This window comes from Artemia sp. Qi Xiang Cuo, chromosome 10 (assembly GCF_049724085.1).
Source record: "Artemia sp. Qi Xiang Cuo chromosome 10, ASM4972408v1, whole genome shotgun sequence".
Classification (NCBI taxonomy): domain Eukaryota; kingdom Metazoa; phylum Arthropoda; class Branchiopoda; order Anostraca; family Artemiidae; genus Artemia; species Artemia sp. Qi Xiang Cuo.
This window is the reverse complement of record NC_142803.1, coordinates 32,786,072-32,807,405: the sequence shown is the minus strand read 5'-3', so window position 1 is coordinate 32,807,405 and position 21,334 is coordinate 32,786,072. Positions and strand designations below refer to the sequence as shown.

At 32.6% G+C, this 21,334-nt stretch overlaps 1 protein-coding gene across 3 annotated transcripts in view; it reads right to left on the bottom strand.

The window, feature by feature from the left end:
- Positions 1–21,053, bottom strand: part of LOC148947678 (motile sperm domain-containing protein 2-like) — a 104,304-nt gene extending 83,251 nt beyond the window's left edge. The window contains exon 1 of one of the 3 annotated variants that reach the window (XM_089095356.1): positions 20,977–21,053. The gene's annotated coding sequence lies outside the window, so the exon portion shown is untranslated. Of the gene's footprint in view, positions 1–8,925; positions 8,945–20,970 lie in introns of those variants that run through there. The other 2 variants (XM_089095357.1, XM_089095359.1) reach the window with 2 other exon arrangements.
- Positions 21,054–21,334: the final 281 nt, after the last annotated feature.

Below are 21,334 nucleotides of genomic sequence, written 5' to 3'. Positions count from 1 at the left end.
GTAAACCACAATCATCCACTACTGAACTATACCATTTCTTGCATTTCAACGAAAGAAATTCAATATGAACTTTGAAAAATCAAGACAAGGGAACTGGGACAAGGTAAACCACAACCAAACACTACTGAAATATTCCAACTCTTGCATTTCAACGAATGAAATTCAAAATGAAATTTGAAAAATCAATAAGATTTAATTGCTACTATGTAAAACACACAACACAGATAATTATCTATTAATACACTATCAATAAAAAGTAAGATTTTCAAATGAAGAATGACATTTCAGGAAAATGATAAAGTTAAATCGACCAAGACAACCAAACAAAAAAGAACTATACCAAATCTTGCATTTCAATAAAATAAATTCAAAAATGAACTTTGAAAAAATCACGAAAATGTAAATTTGAGAAGGTAAACCACGACAAAACACTAGTGAAATAATCCAACTCTTGCATTTCAACGAAAGAAATTCAAAATGAACTTTGAAAAATCAAGAAAATGTAACTGCGATAAGGTAAACCACAACCAAACACTACTCAAATATTCCAACTCTTGCATTTCAACGAAAGAAGTTCAAAATGAACTTTGAAAAATCAAGAAAATGTAACTGTGACAAGGTGACCCACAACCAAGCACTAATGAAATATTCAAACTCTTGTATTTTAGCGAAAGAAATTCAAAGTGAAACTTTGAAAATTCATGAAATTGTAACTGTGACAATGGAAAACTGAGACTGGCAATCCCCGTAAAGCTGTTTTAAACGATACAAAAACTACTTATTTATCACAAAAAAATTCATTTTTATTGGCTATCACTTGAAGAAAAATCATACAGAATCAGGCAACTGAGTCTCTCAAACCCCTTAAAGCTCTTTTAAAAGATACAAAAACTACTGATTTAACACAAAAATTTCGTTTTTAATGGCCACCAAGTAAAGAAAAACCACAGGGAATCCGGCAACTGAGTCTCTCAATCTCTGTAAAGCTCTTTTAAAAGATATAAAAACTACTTATTCAAAAAAAATATTTCGTTTTCAATGACCACCAAGAAAAGAAAAACAACACGGAATTAGGCAACTGAGTCTCCCAAACCCTGTAAAGCTCTTTTAAAAGATACAAAAACTACTTATTTAACACAAAAATTTCGTTTTTAATGACCCCCAAGTAAAGGAAAACCACACGGAATAAGGCAACTGAGTCTCTCAAACCCTGTAAAGCTCTTTTAAAAGATACAAAAACAACTTATTTAACACAAAAAATTTCGTTTTTAATGACCACCAAGTAAAGAAAAACCACACGGAATCAGGCAACTGAGTCTCTCAAACCCCTTAAAGCTCTTTTAAAAGATACAAAAACTACTGATTTAACACAAAAATTTCGTTTTTAATGGCCACCAAGTAAAGAAAAACCACATGGAATCCGGCAACTGAGTCTCTCAATCCCTGTAAAGCTCTTTTAAAAGATACAAAAAATAATAATTTAACACAAAAATTTAGTTTTTAATGACCAACAAGTACAGAAAAACCACTCGGAATCAGGCAACTGAGTCTCTCAAATCCCTTAAAGCTCTTTTAAAAATATAAAAAAACTACTTATATCACACAAAAATTTCGTTTTTAATGACCACTAACTAAAGGAAAAACACACGGAATCCGGCAACTGAGTCTCTCAATCCCCATAAAACTCTTTTAAAAGATACAAAAACTACTTATTTAACACAACAATTTTGTTTTGAATGACTACCAAGTGAAGATAAACCACACGGACTTAGGCAACTGAGTCTCTCAATCCCCGTAAAGCTCTTTTAAAAGATACAAAAACTACTTATTTAACACAAAAATTTCGTTTTTAATAACCATCAAGTGAAGAAAAACCACACAGAATTAGGCAACTGATTCTCTCAAACCCTGTAAAGCTCTTTTAAAAGATACAACAAATGAATTCCAAGTAAAGAAAAAACACATGGAATCCGGCAACTGAGTCTCTCAATCCCCGTAAAGCTCTTTTAAAAAGATACAAAAACTACTTATTTACCATAAAAAGTTCGTTTTTAATGACCATCAAGTAAAGTAAAATCACACGGAATTAGGCAACTGAGTCTCTCAAGCCCATTAAAACTATTTTAAAATATACAAAAACTACTTATTTAACACAAAAGTTTCGTCTTTAATGACCACTAAGTGAAGAAACATCACACGGAATTAGGCAACTGAGTCTCTCAAACCCTGTAAAGCTCTTTTAAAAGATACAACAAATGACTACCAAGTAAAGAAAAATCACATGGAATCCGGCAACTGAGTCTCTCAATCCCCGTAAAGCTATTTTAAAAAGATACAAAAACTAATTATTTAGCAAAAAAATTTAGTTTTTAATTACAAACAAGTACATAAAAATCACACTGAGTTAGTATACTTAGACTATAAATAAAAGGAAAGATAATATAAATTAAAAAACAAAAACATATAAATACACCATAAAAATTATATTTAGAAAAAAAATAATAGAAAATTAAAAATGAATTAGTCACCTGAGAGTCTCAAACCCTGTAAAGCTCTTTTAAAAGATACAACAAATGACCACCAAGTAAAGAAAAATCACATGGAATCCGGCAACTGAGTCTCTCAATCCCCTTAAAGCTCTTTTAAAAGATACAAAAACTACTTATTTAAAACAAAAATTTCGTTTTTAATGACCATCAAGTAAAGAAAAATCACACGGAATTAGGCAACTGAGTCTCTCAAACCCTGTAAAGCTCTTTTAAAAGATACAACAAATGACCACCATGTAAAGAAAAACCACTTGGAATCCGGCAACTGAGTCTCTCAATCCCCTTAAAGCTCTTTTAAAAGATACAAAAACTACTTATTTAACACAAAAATTTCGTTTTTAATGACCATCAAGTAAAGAAAAATCACACGGAATTAGGCAACTGAGTCTCTCAAACCCTCTAAAGCTCTTTTAAAATATAAAACAACTACATAAATAAAACAAACATTTCGATTTTTATGACCAACAAGTAAAGAAAAAACACACGGAATTAGGCAACTGAGTCTCTCAATCCCCGTAAAGCTCTTTTAAAAGATACAAAAACTACTTATTTAACAGAAATATTTAATTTTTAATGACTACAAAGTAAAGTAAAAACACACGGAATTAGGCAACTGAGTCTCTCAAACCCATTAAAGCTCTTTTAAAAGATACAAAAACAACTTATATAAAAAACAAATTTCTTTTTTAATGAACATCAAGTAAAGTAAAAACACACGGAATTAGGCAACTGAGTCTCTCAAACCCCTTAAAGCTCTTTTAAAAGATAAAACAACTACTTATTTAACACAAAAAATTCGTTTTTAATGAACATCAAGTAAAGAAAAATAACACGTAATTAGGCAACTGAGTCTCTCAAACCCCTTAAAACTCTTTTAAAAGATATAAAAACTACTTATTTTAACACAAAATACAAGCAAGTAAATAACATGGGAATTTTGAGACACGCAAGAAAATAACTTATTTATTTTTATGTCACAATTTTTAAACTTAAAATAATTCTAATTATAGAATTCCAGTCATGTGTCAAATCTCTTAATTATAATTGGATATTATTTGTATTGTTAATGCACGAATTTCATTCTTTAATTACAAGTGAGGCCTTATTAACCTTCGCAATACATTTAAGCAAATATCTTTTCGCAAAAAAATTCATAAATCTCGTAAACTAAAGAAGTAATTACCCTTTTCAAAAAACATTATTCCTTCTATTAATGAACCCTTGAAACGAAACCAGTCTTATAGCATCACACAATCTCGCTCCTAGTTCCAAAAATGGAATGCATATAGATTTCTAGTTCCTGATATACAATTTTTTTTTAGGTTAAATCCGTGGTCATTCATCTGTAAGTTGATTAGTAGGTTGTTTTTTTTAAAAACTTGGCTAATAGGTAAAAACCTGTTTGGTACGGGGGCGTCGTAGAAATATAAGGTAACATACTACTGCCACCGCCAAAGGATTCTCCTAAGGAGGGGGAGCATCCTAATAGTGGGACGTGCGTTGTATTTTATTTTTTTTTGTTTTTTAGTATGCCCCGGAAAGTAACCTGTTGTATTTGATTGCCTTAATTCATTTTTTGCTGGTATAAATGGGAATTTTTTTTTTTTTTTTTTTTTTTTTTGAAAAAGGGAGTCTATAGTTAGGATGATGAAATGATATACTGGATTAATTTAGTTTTTTTTTTATTTCAGAAATATAAAGGAGTATGAAAATTAGGAAGAGAAGTTTTTTGGTGGTTGTACTTGGTTGAAGTTTGTAAATTTGTTGAATTTATTTTTTAATAGGAGAAAAATGAAGATGAAAGGTAAAAGGGAAAAACGGGAAAAAGGAAAGAAAAAAAAATGAAAATATAGCATAAAAACACAGAAAATGATAATGAAGGCTAATAATCCTTATTGAAAATTTTGATCATGTTAAATATTTGTGTTTTCATCAATATTGTTTGGATAACAAATTAAAAAAATTAATGTCGTTTTTAAATTAGTGTAGGTGACATTAAAGTTTTGAAATTATGTGAAAAAGATTATTATGTCACCGAGAGAAGAGGAGGTGGGATTAAAAAAAAAAGAAAGTCAGAAAACAATTCTTACTTCATATTATGCAAACTTGAGTCGTGAGGGGCAGTTGCCTCTCCCTGCCCCATAGCAAATTACGCCCCTGATCATATTCCAGGTTTGGTCAGCAACACTGCATCATATTTGAAAAATATATATTCATTTGAGATATTCTATTTTCTACTTCATATAGGAAGAAGTTGAAAAATATCCTTTTGAGCCAAGCATTTTTCGTTCCCTATATATTAGGTTTAGAGTGTTATACATGTATTTGCTTTTTTTCCTTTTTTGACTGACTGTCAAAAATAGATGCTTCTGACCCCCCTCTGGAAGGTGGATCAGTCCTGATAGGGGGGGGGTGTGTAGTAGTACTTTCTGATGATGATGAAGCCAACCAGGATGATAGTAAAGTTACAATGATTGCTGTTGGTGATAGTCCCCATAGTACCACAAGATAAACTGACCAAATGATGGTTTCCAGATAGTTGAAAGCAGGAAGTGAAAGGAATTATTCAATATTCCTTCCCCCCTGAGATCCACTCTAAGCCAGAAGGGCTGAGGTTAAACCTGAAACCAGCTACAGGCCTTCTGCACTTTCTTCCAACTGATAAATCACAACCGAACACAGCTAAAGAAATTTTGAAGATCAAGATCTATCTTTACAAATTATTTAAATGTTATTTTCTTGACAACATTACAAAGGAGGGAGTCTTGAGTGAGTTGTTCCTGAATACCAAAGATGCCATTAAAGCCTTAGAAACCTTCTGCATCAACAAAATATATGTTACCGCTAGTCTAAAATCATGTTTATCAGTAGAAAACAACAAAAAATTATGATATATAGTATTCCCCGTGAAATCCCAATATCAGATTTCAAAGAAGGTCTAATGCATTCTAAAGGAAAAAAAAATACCAGTATTCGAGAGCTACTGACTTGGTAAGCCAAATGAAGTTGGACTTATAATGAGTAAAATTGTCCTGTTTACATTAGGCCTACTTGTTTCAATATCTGTTGAAATGATGTTCCTTTTTGGCCTCTGGCCCAAAATGTGCCAATTGCAAAGGAGATCATCACTCATTTAACAAAAAAACATGTCCCAATGTCTTAAAAGACAACAAGTGTTGAAAATCGCCCAGAAAGAAATCCTACCTAGTGGAATAGTTGCAAAATCACACAGCACTACTTTCAAGGAAAATAGAATCCACCAAGGAAATGGGCCCCTAGTATAAATAGTACACCTAAATGAAGATCCTCTACAAGTAGTAAGACATCTCCCTGGAACAACTCTATGTCACTTCTGGCCCAATGCTACAATATCTGCCCAGGCTCATATTTCACTTTCCGATAAAAATAGCTATACATTATTTCTCTCATTCATTCATTGAAGATGATACAGAGGGTCTTATTATTAGTATCTTCAACTAATTTCAGGCACTACATTACTTCACAGAAAAACATGAATAATGATGTTTTGGTTCCTCAAAGACGCTGAAATGGAACTGTGCATCAATTAATACAATCAAACTAATGGATCTATCTGATTATGTTATAAAGAATAATGTTGACATGGTGCATCTTCAAGAGACAGATTTAGATAAGCAAAAAATGACTATCTTATCTGGTTATAATTGCTTTGGTAAAGAAGGGTGGCAGTGTAGCAATTTTTATAGCTGATACTGTTATCCAATTCCCTTTATCTGCAAACTGTTATAAAACTGATTCCAAAGAGGATGTGATTGAACTCTATCAAATTAAGTTCCGGAAAGCATATCATTCAAGTCCTTTTATAGTCCACAAGGTTAAATGGACATCAGAAGAAACACTTAGAGACAGTCCTCTTATTCTAGGTGATTTTAATACACACATCACCTCATGGGAACTAAGTACTCATAAAGATAAAGCTGGAAAAAACATAAACAGTTTCTGGTAAATGATACCAGTCTTTCTTTATTTGTTCATTTAACCTCCAGACCGACATTGATATTTGTAATAATAGTTCTCTTCTATTAATCTCCAAATTGGTTCTACATGCCTGCATGCAATGATTGATGTTACAAAGGTCCCAGAACTGCAAACATATTTTATATCCATTATTATTTTCATAAGTAACACATAATATATGTCCACAACTCCCAAACCAAAGGCCAATAACAATAATTTTCATTGTTTTTATAATTTTCAATAACAATAACTTTCTCCTATTAATCTCCAAATTGGCTCCACATGCCTGCATGCAATGATTCATGTTACAAAGGTCCCAGAACTGCAAACATATTTTATATCCATTATTATTTTCATAAGTAACGCATAATGTATGTCCACAACTCCCAAACCAAAGGCCAATAACAATAATTTTCATTGTTTTTATAATTTTCAATAACAATAACTTTCTTCTATTAATCTCCAAATTGGCTCCACATGCCTGCATGCAATGATTCATGTTACAAAGGTCCCAGAACTGCAAACATATTTTATATCCATTATTTTTTCATAAGTAACACATAATGTATGTCCACAACTCCCAAACCAAAGGCCAATAACAATAATTTTCATTGTTTTATAATTTCCAATAACAATAATTTTCTTCTATTAATCTCTAAATTGGCTCCACATGCCTGCATGCAATGATTCATGTTACAAAAGTCCCAGAACTTCAAACATATTTTATATCCATTATTATTTTCATAAGTAACACAATGTATGCCCAAAACTCCCAAACCAAAGACCAATAACAATAATTTTCATTGTTTTTATAATTTTCAATAACAATAATTTTCCTCTATTAATCTCCAAATTGGCTGCACATGCCTGCATGCAATGATTCATATTACAAAGGTCCCAGAACTGCAAATATATTTTATATCCATTATTATTTTCATAAGTAACACATAATGTATGTCCACAACTCCCAAACCAAAGGCCAATAACAATAATTTTCATTGTTTTTATAATTTTCAATAACAATAATTTTCTTCTATTAATCTCCAAATTGGCTCCACATGCCTGCATGCAATGATTCATATTACAAAGGTCCCAGAACTGCAAAAATATCACATATCCATTATTATTTTTATAAGTAACACATAATGTATGTCCACAAATCCCAAACCGAAGTCCAATAACAAAAAAGTAAGTTGGCAACTTTTCTAAGAAAAACTTGCACCTGCTGACTACTCAGAGGTGTACAGCCTATTCGACATAATGAAAAAGCTATCACCATTTTTGATTACTGCTGCAGATGCTGCTATTCCCAAATATAGCCAAGTAAAAAGAAAAGTTTAATCTTAAGAAGTTGCCTAAGACTTGGTGGGATGATGACTGTGAATTGGCAAAAAAACTAGAAAAAAAACAGAAAGCATTTCCAGAGACGTCAATCTCATACTAAATATCTTGTGTATAAACATACAATAGCTAAGCTTTCAAGAATATGTAGGAAATCAAAAAAGATAGCAGGGGAAGATTTTGCTCCCAGATTGATTCCAAGACTGCTGCAGCTAAAGTTTGCCAATATATTAGCAAACTAAATAGGTAGGTAAAGGTAACAGGCGGCTAAGTCAGGTTGAGAGTCTTTAATCGGACCATCAGTATAAACATATATATAATTGGGAAAACTAGTTTTGACATAATTTTCAAAGATTATCTTATGCTTCTTCTTGATTTATTCTCTAGCAACATGTACATATACTGCTCAACGTGAGCCATCTCCAATGGCAGGGAATTCACAAAGGCAAAAGTCTCCATCTACTGAAAAGACCAATCTGGAAACTCCTTTAGATAAATATTCCAGAAAGATGATACAGAATTTATTAATGTGGTATACAAAATGCTTATTACCATATGCCTGTATTCTGATGAAATTTCATCTTTTCTGAAGCAAAGCTCTTTCCTTCAGTGGGGTGATCCCTGACAGGTTTCTCATTTTAGTAATTGGGGTGTGCTTACATAGTCCCATAGCAACACAGACAACAGAATTTTGTGATGTTTCCAGCATATTAAGCATGTTTGAGGATCTATTAGCAATAAACTGAATGTCATATTCCATCTTTGCTCTTTTATATACTTTATAAAAATTAATCATTATTTAAGGTGATGAACCCCTTTTACAATTGGCAAGCCAATTTAGTTGAGCCAGTTTCTGAATAATGTTATTCTTAGGCGATTTGATGTGACCATGCCATGTTATTCCTGAATCAAAAACAATTCCAAACAACTTTAGTGATGGTTTATAATTGAAGCTATTCAAAACAATGGCTGGTCTAGATGTTATGTTCTTGTCTAGTAAATACGGTTGCTTTGATCTTGGAATATGGTTATGACTTACTTTCATATTACCATCTTCCATATAACCATTATGATCATCAGCATAATGCCAAAACAATGCCTGCTGTAAATGAAACTCAGAAACATATAGATTAAACAGAAGTGGACTAAGGATGACTCCTGGAGTAAGCCTTCTCTAATGGGTTGCTTCAAGCTCCTGCAATTAGCAATCTGAACAGCAAATGTTCCCTCATTGAGAAAATCATAAATAACGTAATGGGATAATCAAGATGCATTAGTACATCAAGGAATTTCTGGCAAATGAAACTGCCAAACCATTCAAGCTAAGTTAAAATCAATTGTTCCAGGATTTTCCCTAGTAATGTTAGCACTGAAACTGGTCAATACGACTTATTATCGTTTGAAGGCTGGTTTGGTTTAAGGATAGGGTTTGCTAGGGCTATTTTCCATGATCTTAGAATTTTATAAAGGTTCCTTATATGATTATAAATATGCATAAGTGATCATTTAAATATCGCTGGAGCTTCTGTGATCCTATTTATATGTATTATATCATCATGTGCAAGAGTAGGCCTCTGGTTGTTCTTGCTATTGTTGACTTTCTATTGTTGCTATTGTTCTTGCTATTGTTGTTATTGACTTTTCTATCTTTTCAAAAAGGAAAGCTTTTCAAGACAAGGTCATGTGAGCAGGATTTCAATAGAAATAAGCAGAATATTTTACTGTGTCTTTTTCGTACTGCTATACAAACGATTCAATTTTTTAGTATCATTTACAATGTGCCTGTCATTGATACATATTAATTAAAAAAAAAAACTTTCTCAAAGAAAACTAAAGGCCATTTTAAACTTAAGCTCAGCAGATACTAATACCTTTTAAAATTCAAACCCAAAACGACCAGAAATTACTATTAAAGAATAAATGAAACCAAAAAAAAAAACAGAAATTAAATAAGCAATCACAGCAAAAAACATACAACAAGTAATATAAATGAATAAATAGATCCTAAGGCAAGTAATGCTTAGATTGAATATGAAAATCAAGCTTAAAACGAAAAAAAATATTTTGCTATTGAAGTTAAAATGAAATTTAAAACGACCAGAAATTAAATAAACAATCAATGTAAACAAACACACAATCAAATACAATAGCTTAAATTGAATATGCAAATCAAGCTTGAAACGAACAAAAATCCCTACAAACAGGTGTTTGGGTATCGCTTCCTTCTCTTACTTAAAAGTCTAAAACCTACCGCGTCATTGACCCATCTGATGTAAATTTTGAGAGAGACATTTTGGTAAAAATAGTTCAAAGGTTGGATAAGAAAAACTCCAGTTACAATACAACCCCCAGGGCCCAGGGGAAGGCATTCTAAGTTATGCCCTAAAGGCAAGTATGGTTCTTCTGAAAGGGGTATTTGTATAAACTTCATAGAGAGCTCATTTGATTGGAAATTAAAAGTTTTAGTTCACTTTTTAAGAGTAAAGAGATTTAAGGGTAACTAGCCCCCCCTAGGCCCTTTTTTTACCAAATACATCAAATAAAAATTTTGAGATAGCCATTTTGTTAAAAATAGTTCAAAGATCATATAACAAATACTCCAGTGTCAACAAAACCAACTCGAGCCTGGGGGCAGGCGTTGGAAGTTATGCCCGTGGGCATATAAGGTTCTTATGGAAGGAATGCTTGTATGAACTTCACAGAGGGCTCATTTGATTGGGAATTGAAAGTTCTAGTTTATTTTTTAAGAGTCAAAAGTGATTGGAGGGAAACTACCCATCCCCCCCACACCCCCTCTTTTCCCCAAATGAATCAGATAAAAATTTCGTGATAGACATTTTGTTAAGTATAGTTCAAAGGTCGGATAAAAAAAATCCAATGACGACACAATTGCCCAGGGCCCTGAGGCAGACGTTGTAAGTTACGCCCTCGGGGCATTTAAGGCTCTTATGGAAGGGATGCTTGTATAAACTTCAGAGAGGGCTCATTTGATTGGAAATTAAAAGTTATATTTCTTTTTTTAAGAGTCCGGGGTCGACACAACCCCCCAGGGCCCGGGGGCAGGCATTGTAAGTTATTCCCTGGGGGCATATATAGTTCTTATAGAAGGGATGCTTGTATAAACTTCAGAGAGGGCTTTTTTTATTGGAAATTAAAAATTCTAGTTCACTATTTCAGATTCAAAAAAGATCCGCGGGCAACAGCCCCCCCCCCCCCCTAAGTCCTCTTTTCCCCAAATGCGTAAGATAAAAATTCTGTCAAAAATAGTTCAAAGATCATATATGAAAAACGCCAGGATCAACACAGCCTCCCAGGACCCTGGGGCAAGCATTGTAAGTTATGCTCTGGGGGCAAATATGGTTCTAATAGAAGGGATGCTTGTATAAACCTCAGAGAGAGCTCATTTCATTGGAAATTAAAAGTTCTAGTTCACTTTTTAAGAGTCAAAAGAGACGGTAGGGCAACTAGCCTCCCCCCATGCCGTTTTTTCCTAAATACATCAAATAAAAACTTTGAGATAGCCATTTTGTTAAAAATAGTTCAAAGGTCAGATAACAAAACTCCGATGTCGATACAACCAACTAGGGCCTGGGGGGGAAGGCGTTGTAAGTTCTGCCCAGGGAGCATAGAAGGTTCTTATGGAAGGGATGCTCGTATAAACTTCATAGAGGGCTCATTTGATTGGGAATTGAAAGTTCTAGTTCACTTTTTAAGAGTCAAAAGTGATCGGAGGGCAGATAACCCCCCTGCCCTTTTCTCCCCAAATACTTTAGATAGACATTTTTTTTAAATAGTTCAGGTCTGATAACAAAAACTCTGGTGTCAACACAGCGCCCAGGGCCCAGGGTCAGTTGTTGTAATTTATGCCCTAGGGGCATATATGGTTCTTATGGAAGTGTGCTAGTATAAACTTCAAAGAAGGCTCATTTGATTGGAAATTGAAAGTTCATTGAAAGATCAATTCTTCCGATTTATTCAAAAATTTATGAAAAGATTGTTCATCACCAGCTTTACGAGTATCTGATGAAAATTGGTGTTTTACACTATGGTCAATTTGGCTTCCGGAAAGGACATTCGAGGACGCAGGCAGTCCAGCATCTTCTGGAAAATATTAACTCAGCACTCGAGAACGGCGAGCAGTGCATGGGCGTTTTTATTGATTTTAGAAAGGCTTTTGACACTGTTGATTTTAAGATTTTATTGGAAAGGCTGTATTATTTAGGCATAAAGGGTAGTGTTTTAAATTGGTTTGAATCGTATTTAAGTGAAAGGAAGCTACGAGTGACTTTTGAGTAATAAATCTTCTCAGCCGTTAAAGTGTCCCATAAAGTGTGGTGTTCCACAGGGATCAGTTCTTGGTCCTCTCCTGTACCTGATATTCGTTGACACAATGAGATTCTACATTTCCGGGGCTTCAGTTACTTCGTTTGCTGACGACACGGCTTTAGTGATTGCAGCAAAGTCGCTGCAAGAGCTCTTGTTCAAGGCGAACAAGGCGCTTGATGGCCTACATGAATTTGTTTGTTCTAGCCTACTTAGCGTCAATGCATCAAAAACAAATTTTATGATGTTTACGAGGGCTGGTTCTGCTCCCACTCTCCCTGGTGTCAGTATTTACAATGGCCTACCGCTCTCACAGGTTGAAGAGATCCGATATCTGGGATTCATCCTGGATCAAAACTTGAGTTGGAGAAAACACTGCAACATCATAGCATGCAAGCTGGCGCAAGGCCTTGGAGTTCTGAACCGTTTTCAAAATTTTTTACCATTGAAAATTCTGCTTTCATTGTATTTTTCATTAATAGCGCCTAATATAAATTATGGTTGTTTGATTTGGGCGAGTAATTTTAGCTGCAATTTTAGAAGAGTTCAAGTTCTGCAGAATAAGGCTATAAGGTTGATTGGAAGGTATGATCGTGGCCTTGATAGCACTGAATCACTTTTTAGAAAGTTTAAAATTTTAAAGGTTGGTGAAATAAGGGATTATCAAATTGGAGTATTTGTATTTCAGTGTCTGAATGGTGTTGCACCGGATTTTTTTTATGAATATTTTTAAGCCTATTTCGTTTTATCACAATTATTCGACTAGGAGTGCGGATAGTCTTGCATCTGAGCCACGGAACACAACGAGAGCGAGTCAAGTGGCCAGACACATGGGCCCGTCAGTTTGGAATTTGTTCCCAGATTCTGGGAACAAAAAAAAAATTCTTTTGTAAACCCCTCCCTCCCCAGAAAAAAAATACTGGATACGACCCTGTAGACCATGATAGAGTTACAGGAACAGATATAGAACAGATATAGGAACATATATCCAGTATTTTTTTCTGGGGGGGGGAGGGGTTTACAAAAGAATTTTTTCAGGAGGGAGGGAGTTTACAAAAAAAAACTAAAAAAAACACATCAAAATTTGTTTTGTTCATTTTGTTATGTCTTTAGAAGTTGGACAAGCTGTTTTCTTCAGAGAGGGGAGGGGGGTCAAAACCTCTAACCCCCCACCCTTGGATAAGGCCTTGATATTTTAGCACATTCTCAAAATGTTCTGCCCATCTCTCTTTAACTCTTCCTTCTCACTAGTTGTGACCCTGTTCCTATCTTTAGAGACAAGTCAAGATTGACTATTCCCTCTCAATCTTTTAATGTGCCAGTAGAACATTTTACTATTATGCCATCTGGCTACATCTTCCATTTTAATGCTTTCTCTACTTTCTTTAAATTCCTCTGATATTTTATGATCTATCACCCAAATAATTCTTGTACAGGCCCCTCCTCCTCTCTATTAAACATTAAGCATTTTCACTAGTATTCCTAGCTGTGAAATCAAAATTTTATCTGATGTATTCGGGAAAAATGGGTGTGGGAGGGGGGGATGCTAGCTGTCCTTTGATCATTTTATACTCTTAAAAATTGAAATAGAACAGCATCCCTTCGATAAGAACCATATATACCCCTAGGGTATAACTTATAATGCCTGCCCCAGGGCTCTGGGCAGTTGTGTCGTCATCAGAGTTTTGTTATCTGACCTGAACAATTTTTAAGAAAATTTCTATCTCAAAAATTTTATTTGATGCATTTTGGGAAAATAGGGCGGGGGGAGGGGGGGGTAGTTGCCCTCTGATTTCTTTTGATTCTTAAAAGTGAACTAGAACTTTTAATTTCAAATCAAATGAGCACTCTCTGAAGTTTATACAAGCATCTTTTCTATAAGAACAATATTTGACCTAGTTTTACCAACTTAGTCTTCTTGATATTAGTTTTCAAACTTATTCTTGCACCCTAAACTTTTCATTGAGGATGCTGAAGTCATCATCATAATCTAAGTCTAGGAGAGTTTTACTTCCCCAGTTAATTCTGTGTTCTCCTGTTACATTTGCTGTGTTCCTTAGGACAAAGTCCATCAAAAAGATCCATATAAATAGGAATAGAATGCACCCTTCTTAACCCCTTATTTAATTTGAGATCAGCTACTAACCTCACTTCCTCCCTTAAATGCAGCAATGTTATCCTCACACATAGCACTGATCACTTTAATGTAATTATCTGGTATACCATGCAAGGGTAAGACCTTCACTAGAGCTTTTCTATCACCTAAATCAAATACTTGTTCCTAATCTTTAAAACTGGAATTAAAGGTGTTTGGTGACTCAGACAATTTTCCGTTACTACGCACGCTATTAGCACCTAGGGTCTTATTATTTTTAGTCCTTTTAGTACTGTCACTAATTCTTCTTCAGAAAATACATCTTCCTTCACATCCAAAATGTCACAATTTGTTTCAAAACAAAAATTAGCTTCATTATTTTGGTAGTTAAAAAAGGTAAAATTTGTGCCTGTTTTATATAATCACAGGCATAGAATATATATATATATATATATATATATATATATATATATATATATATATATATATATATATATATATATATATATACATACCTTTACAAACAAGCAATAATTATATATATCATTTATATATATATATATATATATATATATATATATATATATATATATATATATATATATATATATATATATATATATATATATACTACCTTTACAAACAAGCAATAATTATATATTCATTTATGTATGTATGTCTTTTTCTTGAAAACAGCTCCACATTTTTTCAGGGAAATTGGTAGCCTGGGATATTCTGGCCAAAAAAAAAACAATCTAGATTGGTCAAAAGTTTAAGGAAATTTGTTAAGAGTCTTAATTTAGGGAAAAAAAATATTTATGTCAGTGATTTCATTTTTATATACATCAGTATTGCAATGACATTGTCACAATTGTCAAGCTTTTGTGTAAGAATTGAAGGTTTTCATGCATGGAGAAGTTTATATTAAATTACTTAAAGAGCAAAAAACTGGTAATCACAAAAATATTCGCATTTATTTTGACAAGAGATTACAGCCAAGGCTGTACCCAGAGGGGGTAGGGGGGTTTGAACCTCCCCAAAATATTTTTCTGACATGTAAAAACATAACATAAATGGATATAAACAATATTTTTAATGCATTTTTTTGATTTTTTTAGTGTACCCCCCTCCCCCCCCCAAAAAAAAAAAAAATCCTGGATACAGCCTTGATTACAACAATCCAAAAACCTTAAAAAAGAAAATCAAAAGTTTGAAACTTAGTAGAAATTGTTGTAAGAAATCAGACTTGATGTAGTAACCAAATATCTTTGAATAGCTTCAGTATGAAAAGATATTAAATTGCATAAAGAGAAAGACATGAAAATAAGTTGAAAATTTTTTTAAGTTCATTACAGAGTTGATAAACTAATTATGTAAACTGCAAAAAAAAATTATGGTGCCTGAGCAATAATTTTAATGTTTTGATTTACACTAGAAAAATTCTTGAAATTTTAGAATTAGTTTGTTTGTTTTTTTGTTAAATGAAATCAACTTGCTATGTGATTAAGCTTAAGTTTGAACACAGCAAGTTATATAATGCCTGTAGGAAGGCCCAAAAACAAAATTAAAAAAGACAACCAAAAGTTACAAGGTTAGTACATATCATTGTTAGAAATTAGACTTGCTTTAATAATCAAATATCTTTGAAAAGACTTCAGTAGGAAAAGACAGCAAATTGTCACAAACAAGACAGCAAACAATGAGAATCCATATATAGAAGCCTGCTGTGTGCTGAGTGCCAGGGCCCAGTGGCAAAGCCACCAGGCTCCCAGTACTATATATATATATATATATATATATATATATATATATATATATATATATATATATATATATATATATATATATATATATATATATATATATATATATATATATATATATATATATATATATGTATATATATATATTATATATATATATATATATATGGTTACATAAATGACAACATAGAAAATTTTGTCTTTATATCTGAGCAATAGAATATTATCACTTACTCTTATATAGAATGCAGTATAAAGTCAAACAAAAGACAATATCATGCTTTCTCCTATTAAGTAGAATGATAAAAAGTCATACATATGACTTTATGCCTCATTCTTTTATAGAGAAAACATAAACAAAGTCATACAGATGACTTTGTACTTTATACCTCACACTATTGATGACTTTATACCTCACACTATAGATGACTTTATACCTCACACTATTATAGAGCAAACATGAATAAAGTAATGCAGATGTCATTTTATACCTTGCACTATTATGTAGCAAACCTGAATAAAGTCCTACAGATAACTTTTCAAACTTCATAATTTTATAGAGCAAACATGAATAAAGTCATACAAATGACTTTTTATACCTTGTATGTTTGTAATTATATATTTATATTTCTAGAGAAAAGATAGTGAATGATACAGTCTTCTGTATGACTTTTTAAACATCAAATTATTATAGAGAAGTATGAATAAAGTTATACAGGAGACTTTTTGGTTTTTTTATTTAAGAGATGATCCACTAAAATGTCATACAGAAGAAATTATATTGCTCCACTGATACATAGAGAAAACAACAAAAAGTCATATGTAAGGCTGTATTCATGTTTGCTCTATAATATTATGAGGTATAAAAAGTCATCTGTAACACTTTATTTATGTTTGCTCTATAATAGTATGAGGTATAAAAAGTCATCTGTAAGACTTTATTTTGTTTGCTCTATAATAGCAGGAGGTATAAAAAGTCATTTTTATGACTTTATTAAAGTTGGCTCTATAATAGCATGAGGCATAAAAAGTCATCTGTATGACTTCATTTGTGTTTGCTCTGTAATAACAGGAGGCATACAGTCATCTTTATGACTTTATTTTTATTTGCTCTATTATAACAGGAGGCATAAAGTCATCTGTGTGACTTTATTCATAGCCTACATGATTTCCTAAATAGAGCAGCCTAAATAAAGTCATACAGATGATTTTTTATGCCTCCTGGTATTATAGAGCAAACATAAATAAAGTCATACAGATGGCTTTTTATATCTCATACAATTATAGAGAAAATATGAATAAAGTCTTACATATGATTTTTTATGCCTTTCTTTTATAGAGCAAACTTAAATAAAGTCATACAGATGACTTTTTATGCCTCCTGCTATTACATAGAGAAAACAACAAAGTCATACAGGTGGCTTTTTATAGCTTAGGCCAACATGATTTTATTTATAGAGCAGCCTCAATAAAGTCATAGAGATGACTTTTTAATATATCATTCTACTATAAAGCATTAGCCTAGGTGTAGGCTATAAAAAGCCATCTGCATGGTTTTTTTTGTTATTTTCTCTATTTATCAGTGGGGTATTATGATTTCTTCTGTATGACATTTTAGTGGATCATATATTAAATAAGAAAACCAAAGTCTTCTGTGTAACTTTATTCATACTTCTCTATAATAATTTGATGTTTAAAAAATCATAGGCCTACAGAAGACTTTATATCATTCTCCATGTTTAAAGGAAACACAATATTGTCTTTTGTTTGACTTTAGCCAGTAAAATTCTACTTTAGCTAATTTTAGCCATCTTGGAAAGGGGTTTAGGCTAGGAGAATGAAACTTTCATGGATGGGTCTACAAGCTAAAGTATGTCCTGGAAAGGTATTTTGAAGTACCTACCTCCACTCCTTCTCTCTCTAGAGGACCCTGCCCTTTGATGACCTTCAAAAATCTTGTGTGTTAAAAAAGTGAAATCTTTCAAAATAAATCCTCTGCTTAAATGAAGTATAACAAAGTTGTTTTCAGCTTCATTACTTTGCTCAATCCAAATTTATAAGGTTTTAAAGATATGCAAAAACATTTCCTAAATTTGGAAACAACATTGATATGGCTTAAAATTCTACTCAAATAACAGGAATCATATTTCAGAACTAAAACCAGAGAAAAAGAAACTGATAGGCATAACTGAAAATTAAGGTAAAATGTTGTTTTGTCAAAATTTCAATAGGTAATAGACCTGTCATGTAGGCAAAATTCAGGACCCCTAGAGGGAGAAGGAGTGGAGATAGGTACTTCAAAATACCTTTCTGGGACATATTTTTGCCTGTAGATCCATCCCTGAAAGTTTCAAAAACCAAAAAAGAGAAAAATCTCAATGAAAAAAAAAAACAACAAACAAGACTGCCGCCAGTGGAGAGAAAAGAAAAGACAAATCCAAAACAACACAGATATTTTGCCTGTATCACAAACAAGGCATCTTCAGCACAAAAGACAGAAGAAGAACAAGATAAAAAAAGAGTTAAAACTAAAATACCAATAAAACCACCACCAAAACAAAAATTATACAATTGGCGCAAACTGATCCACGTAGGGAAAAGATGCTAATATGGAGTTACTTCAGTGAGAACACCAGAGCAACTATGGAAAAATTAAAAAAATGGAAATTACTTTAACTATTCTGTTGCGAAATAGTCTTTTAATTGGCTGTTGTTGCAGCAAATCGTCTCCGTCAAACACGTTAAATAGTCACCCTTGTCTTATTTATCATGTTAACTCCTTTATTGACTGTCTACTCTCTCCTTAGAACGTTGTCACGAGTTGGATTAAAATTTAAACTACCCATGTCCCTATTTGTCGAAAGATTAGTAAAGATATATTTTCTAATTTCAAATGATACCCCTTATCATTTGAAATAGCCAAGACCTCATCAAATTTTACAAAGTTATCTGGTTGAAATCTAATATGTTCTGCTAAAGCTGAAACGAAAGTTTTTGTAGGCTTGCTAAATTGTATGGTTTTTTGTATTGAATATCGGTGTTCAATGAACCATTCAAAAAATTGTTGGTGAGTCCTACCAATATAGAACTTCCCACAAGAACACAGAATTTTACACACCCCAGTTACTAAATTTCTCCGGGTTAGATCATTACCAGAACAAAAGAAACTACCCATTGGCCTCAACGATGGGAAACATATATCAATACCAAATTTAAGCAAAACCTGTGAAAGTTTCTCACCCAAACCAGGTACATATGGCAATGAAATGAAACTTTTTGGTACACCTAAATCTAAAGACTGAGAAACCCCAATAACCCTACTATCATGTTTAATACGTCTATTTTCAATTATTTTGTCAATGAACTTAATTGGGTAATTATTACAAAATAAAATATCCCTCAAGTATAACAATTCTGAATCCAGAAATTCCTGGGAACAAATTCTAAAGGCTCTATCCACTAGCTAAATTACAACACCCCGTTTCACCGACATATGGTGGCAAGAATGAAAATTCAAATACCTATCATTGTGCGTTGGTTTTCTGTAAATCGAGAAAAGTAAATGGAAATCCCTTTTAATTAGTAAAATATCTAGAAAAGGTAATTTGTTATTTTCCTCAAACTCAACTATAAATTTAATATTATTATCAAAACTATTTAAATGTTTACAAAATAGGTCTAAGGAGTCCAATCCATGTTTCCAAATGCACACCACATCATCCATGATCCTACCCCAGAAACAAGGGAAGATTCTAAAACTGTGTATAGCAGAGGTTTCAACAGCATCTATGAAAATATTTGCCAATAAAGGAGAGAGAGAAGCCCCCATAGGTAACCCAGAAATGTGTCTATAAAACTCTCCTCTAAAACTAAAATTAGAAGAAAATTCATTTAGTAGGGTAATTAGTTTCATAACGACTTCAATATACAAACTTGCTTAAGTCACATCTTGTATTAAATCAAAATGTTTTTCTAATTTACTTTTTAAAATGCCCTTGCACCTTTTTAAATCACAATTTGAATACATGGAAACAACATCAAAACTACAAAGAATTGAATAATCCTCCAACATGAAATTTCTCAATTTATTAGTAAGATCAGTCAAATTTTTTAAATATGATCTTTGTGTTCCCAAAAGTGGACACAATGCTACCAACAACCATTTTTCTAATTTCAGAACAGGTGATGGAAAAGTTGACACAATGGGGCAGAGGGGGGCTCCAGTCTTATGAATCTTAGGTAGACCATAGATCTTGGGTGCCAAACAACCCCTAGGATAATATTTGTCATAAAACTGTGGGGTAATGTGAAAATTATTTTTCTTTGACTCCAATTCCTTTCTTGTTGATTTTACATATTTATCTGTAGGCTAGGAAAGTTTTGTCAGGAAAGGGTTAGGTTAGGAAAGTTTCATTTTCCTAACCTAACCCCTTTCCAAGATAGCCAAAAGTAGCTAAAGTAGAATTTTACCCTTTAGCTGATAGTGCTTTCTATATAAGAGTAAATGACAATATTTGTTGCTTAGAGTATAAAGAACCAATGACTTTAACAGTCAAATGTTGCTCTTTGACCTTGGACTTAGGAATGGTAGGCCTATAGCCTAATCTAAATAAGTAGGCCTATTTTAGAATTTTTTTAAAGTTGTTTTCATAATTTCATAGTATTTCCTTCTAAGGAGGAGTAATTTTAAACTATGATTGGATTTTAAGCTATAGCAAGACTTTTTTCTAAATTTAAGAAACAAAATTTCAAACTCTTGACACCTTGTAAATCAGGATTAGGCTAAGTGAAGGTCAGAGGAATATTGAAATACTTCCTTTGACCAGTACTGCAGTACGTCAATTTTTTATGGTTTCCTTTTTATAGCACAAAGGATATAAAAACACATTGTCTAGAATATTACCCTTACTTTAGAGACAAACAATTGTTAATTTATTCCAGCTTGGTAATTCAAAAACTAGGCTATTTAAAAACTTCTTCCTTAATGTTCAAACCTGCATTGCCAACTCTCGTGCAGTTCCAGAAATAAATATCTCCTCTTTAAGATAAGGTGTACAAAATGCCATGAATATATTTTTTCAGTTTAATTTTCTTACTTTTCAAAATATTTCTGGTCTTAACGTATCAATTTTTCCTGCAGAGCATGAGATATGGGTAATTAATAATAGACATAAAAATCACATGGATCTATTACACACAAAAAGTCAAATTAGAAGCTGGTTGCGCTAAGCCCTTGGTTCTCGGAAATCGAGTAGCCCGGGGTTTCT